Source organism: Otolemur garnettii, unplaced genomic scaffold, assembly GCF_000181295.1.
Source record: "Otolemur garnettii isolate 467f Iridium unplaced genomic scaffold, OtoGar3 scaffold00050, whole genome shotgun sequence".
Taxonomy (NCBI): domain Eukaryota; kingdom Metazoa; phylum Chordata; class Mammalia; order Primates; family Galagidae; genus Otolemur; species Otolemur garnettii.
In genome coordinates, this window is record NW_003852445.1 from 9,884,127 (window position 1) to 9,888,606 (window position 4,480).

At 41.4% G+C, this 4,480-nt stretch overlaps 1 protein-coding gene across 1 annotated transcript in view; it reads left to right on the forward strand.

Annotated features, from left to right (window-relative positions):
* Nucleotides 1-4,480, forward strand: part of TMEM62 (transmembrane protein 62) — a 44,348-nt gene that overhangs the window by 26,588 nt on the left and 13,280 nt on the right. The gene's annotated exons all lie outside the window — the stretch shown is intronic.

Here is a 4,480-nt window from a genome sequence, read left to right on the forward strand (position 1 = left end):
CAAGCGAGTCTCCTGCCTCCGCCTCCCAACTAGCTGGGACCACAGGCGCCCGCCACAACGCCTGGCCATTTTTTGGCTGCAGTCGTCATTGTTGTTTGGCGGGCCCGGGCTGGGGATTCGAACCCGCCACCTTAGGTGTACTTGGCTGGCGCCCCAGCCCATTGAGCTATAGGTGCCGAGCCAACTTTATGATTTTTGATAATTCTTAACTATTTAATCTTCTAATGTTAAGACTGAATTTGAAAGGCCGAGCACGGTGGCTCATACTTTTAATCCTACCACTCTGGGAGGCCAAGGAAAGCGTTATCACCTGAGCTCACAAGTTCGAAACCAGACTGAGCTAGAGTAAGCCCTGTTTGTAAAAATAGCCAGGTGTTACGGTGGGTGCCTGTAGTCCCAGCTACTTTGGAGGCTGAGGCAAGAGAATTACTTGAGCCCAAAAGTTTGAGAGGGTTGCTGTGAGTTATGACATCCCAGCTGCTTGGGAGGCTGAGGCAGGAGAATCGCTTGAGCCCAACAGTTTGAGGTTGTTGTGAGCTATGATGCCACGGCACTCTACTGAGGGCCACATAGTGGGACTCTGTCTCAAAAAAAAAAAAAAACCAAAAATGCTATGTGGTGGGTAGTTTTATCCTCAGTTTGTAGATGCAAACTCGAACCCACCACCTTAGGTGTGTGTGGTTGGCGCCTTAGCCGCCTGAGCCACAGGCGCCGAGCCGCTCCCACAGTTTTAAGCAGGCAAAACCATAGCTTACATTCCTTGAAATATTTCTGGATGCTTTTGAGTCCTTAGTAAGAATGACATTTTATATATATGTTTAACACTTCTTTTTTTTTTTTCCTTTTTTTTCAGAGACAGAGTCTCATTTTATCGCCCTTGGTAGAGTGCTGTGGCGTTATAGATCACAGCCACCTCCAATTCCTGGGCTTAGGAAATTCTCTTGCCTCAGTCTCCCTTGTCTCAGCTGGGACTACAGGTGCCAGCCACAAGGCCTGGCTATTTTTTATTGCAGTTTGGCCGGGGCCGGGTTCAAACCCACCACCCTCGGTATATGGGGCTGGTGCCCTACCCACTGAGCCACAGGCGCTGCCCTGTTTAAAACTTCTTACAAAATTATTTAGTTATTTTATTTTAGAGACTAGATCTTTAGATCAATTCTCAGTGTAGATCCTTAATGAGTAGCATCAGCATCATTTGGGAACTTGTTAAAAGTGAAAATTCTCAGATTTCATTCCAAACTTACTGAAGCAGAAACTTTGGAGATAGGTCCTAGCATCTGTCTTAACAATCTCACCAGGTGATTCTGATGTTCACTAAAGTTTGATAAATCAGTAGTTTAGTTTAAAATTATTGTACCTACTTTGCCAATTTTTTTTTTTTTAGAGACAGAGTCCCACTATGTCACCCTTGGTAGAGTGCTCTGGAGTCACAGCTCACAGCAACCTCAAACTCTTGGGCTTAAGTGATTCTCTTGCCTCAGCCTCCCAAGTGGCTGAAACTACAGGCGCCCACCACAATGCCTGGCTATTTTTTGGTTGTAGTTGTCATTGTTGATTGGCAGGCCCAGGCTGGGTTCGAACCTGCCAGCTCTGGTGTATGTGGCTGGTGCCCTCTGAGCTACAGGCACCAAGCCTACTTTGCCAATTTAGAGAGTAGACTCTAGAAGTCTCTGTATCTCAAAATTAAAGCAAAAACCCTGCTTTAAAACAAGAATTTATAATGTAAAATAAGCATATTTTGAGCCATACAAGTTTGATAAACACCAGTGTAAGTTCTTTTTGTTATTTTAACACTTTTTTATAATGGGAAATTTACAAAGTATACAAAAGAGATAATACTATAATATACTCCCATGCATCCATTAACCAATCTCAACAATTATCAATTCATGACCAACCTTGTTATCTCTTTATTTTTCTTTGAAATGGGGAGACTCTATATTGCCCAGGCTGGTCTCCCAACTCCTGGCTTCAAACAATTCTCCCACTTCAGTCTCCCACGTAGCTAGGATTATAGGCATGTGGCCCGCCCTAGCTAATCTTCTTTCTTCTTTATCCCTGTGTCCCCTCTGTACACCATAATATCATTTCATCTGTAAATATATCAGCATGTATCACTTAAAGATATTTAAAAAATATAACCTTGTTACCATGCCATACCTGAAAAATATCAAGCTTAATATCAAACTATCCAGCTAGTGTTCAGTCATATATTTTTGCATTTGGTTGGTTCAAATCAGAATCCAAACAAGGCTCATACATTGCATTTAGCTGATTTGTCTCTTTTACGCTATAGTCACCCAACCCCCTACCCTTCTTTCCCTTACAATTTATTTTCTTTGGAAACTGGATCTTTGGTCCTATAGACTTCCCTGTATTCTAGATTTTTGCTGCTTATATCCTTGTAGTATCATTTAACATGTTCCTCTGTTCCTTCCTCCCAACCCCCAGTTTTTTGGCAAGATTACTTCACCTGATGTTTTATGCTTTTAACAGGATGCTCATAGTATCTGATTGTCTCTTTTTCTGTAATGTTAAGATGGATCAGTATATTCAGGTGTTTGTAGCCTTATCCATTGGTGTGCTAGTAAATATTTAACAACCAGCTTGGGGTGGATTGTGGCAGTACCGGGGAGCAATCTGATTTGTAGCATTTCCCTGATTTATGCTAATCCACGTAGTATAGATATTCCTACCATGGCTGGTTTTTAGCTACCAGCACCATGCTAACTGGCTACAACATTGCTGAAAATTGAACAACTGGGTCTGGTGAGCCAGTCAAGCCTGCTCAAACACAGTGCTGGCTCATGCCTGTGCCAGCTTTTCCCTAAGGGTTTGTAGCAGTGATTGGTGATCTTTGCCTAGATCCTTTTTCTTATTAGAGTGATTTCTTATAATATCACTTATTATAAAATAGTGAGTATTAATAATAGTATTATAAAATACTCTTTATTATAGGAGTGTTAGAGTAGTACTATTAAAAATTTCCCTCTTCTATTTGGTAGCCAGATGCAGAGTTCATACAGGAAATGGAGTTTAAATTCCTTTGTGTGTGTGTGTGTGTGTGTGTGTGTGTGTGTGTGTTTTCTGAGATAGCATCTCTTATCACCCTAGATCGAATGCCAGTGGCATCATAGCTCACAGTAACCTCAAACTCCAGGGCTCAAGAGATCCTCTTGCCTCAGCCTCCCTCAGTCCCTCAGCTGGGACTACAGGTGCCTGCCATAATGCCTGGCTTACTTTTTCTCTTTTTAGTAGAGATAGGATTTCACTCTTAGGCTAGTCTTGAACTCCTAAGCTCAAGCAATCCATCTGCCTTGGCCTCCTAGAATAAAGTGCTAGGATTGAGTATAGGCATGAGCCACTGCACCTGGCCTGTGAGTTACCTTTTTGGGGGGAAGGGGCAGGGAGATGAGAACCTCACTCTTTCACCCTGGGTACAGCAACCTCAAACTTCTGGGTTTGAGCCATCCTCTCACCTCAGCCTCCCAAGTAGGTACAGGCAGCCGCCACAATGCCTGGCTAGATTTTTCTATTTTTAGTAGAGATAGGGGTTTCACTTTTGCTTGGGCTGGTTTGGAACTCCTGAGCTCAAGCAAGTTTAAATTCCTGATTCTTTCCCCATTGTCCCTTTACTAAACCAGTTTTCAGAATATTAACTTGGTTCTTTTTTTTTTTTTAATTATTTTTTTAAATTGCCTGGGATTCATTGAGGGTACAAAGAATTAGATAACTGATTGCATTTATTAGATAAAATCCCTCTTATACTAGTGTCCTGCCCCCAAGAGGTGTGCCATACACTCTCACCCCCCATTCCCCTTAACTTGGTTCTTTTAGCATCTGCCAAAAGTGACCAATAAATCCTTTATTGTTAATATTATTACAGATTCAGAGTTTTTAAATATACACAGGTAAATAAAGTTTGCGTGCAATTTACTATGTTAAACTATTTTAAATTGCACAGAAACTTTGTGTCCACCCTATATATCTATATCTATATATATATTTGACATGCTTCAATTCATTGCATTTATTCTTTTTGATGCTCAAATTTTTCCATCTTTGGTTGGTGGGATCTTCTTCACGTTTACTATCAATAATAATTGATATAATCCTAGTAGTCTTTGTTAGTTTCTTACTTTCTGGTATAGCAAGATATTCCAAAGCACTTCTTGTATATTTCTTACTCAAGAACTGGAATTGACCATTTCCCTAAAAAGGACTTGTTTCTTGTAGTGAGAAATGGTATTTTGAGACCAAAGTCTGGGAACTAACCCAGCTAGCTTGTCGCTATTGGGTTTGTTATTATTTCTAGGCCTTTTTTAGTGAATAGGGAAATAGATTTTTTTTTTTTTTTTTGAGACGGAGCCTCAAGCTATCCCCCCTGGGTAGAGTGCCATGGTATCACGCTCACAGCAACCTCCAACTCCTGGGCTCAAGCGAGTCTCCTGCCTCAGCCTCCCAAGTAGCTGGGACTACA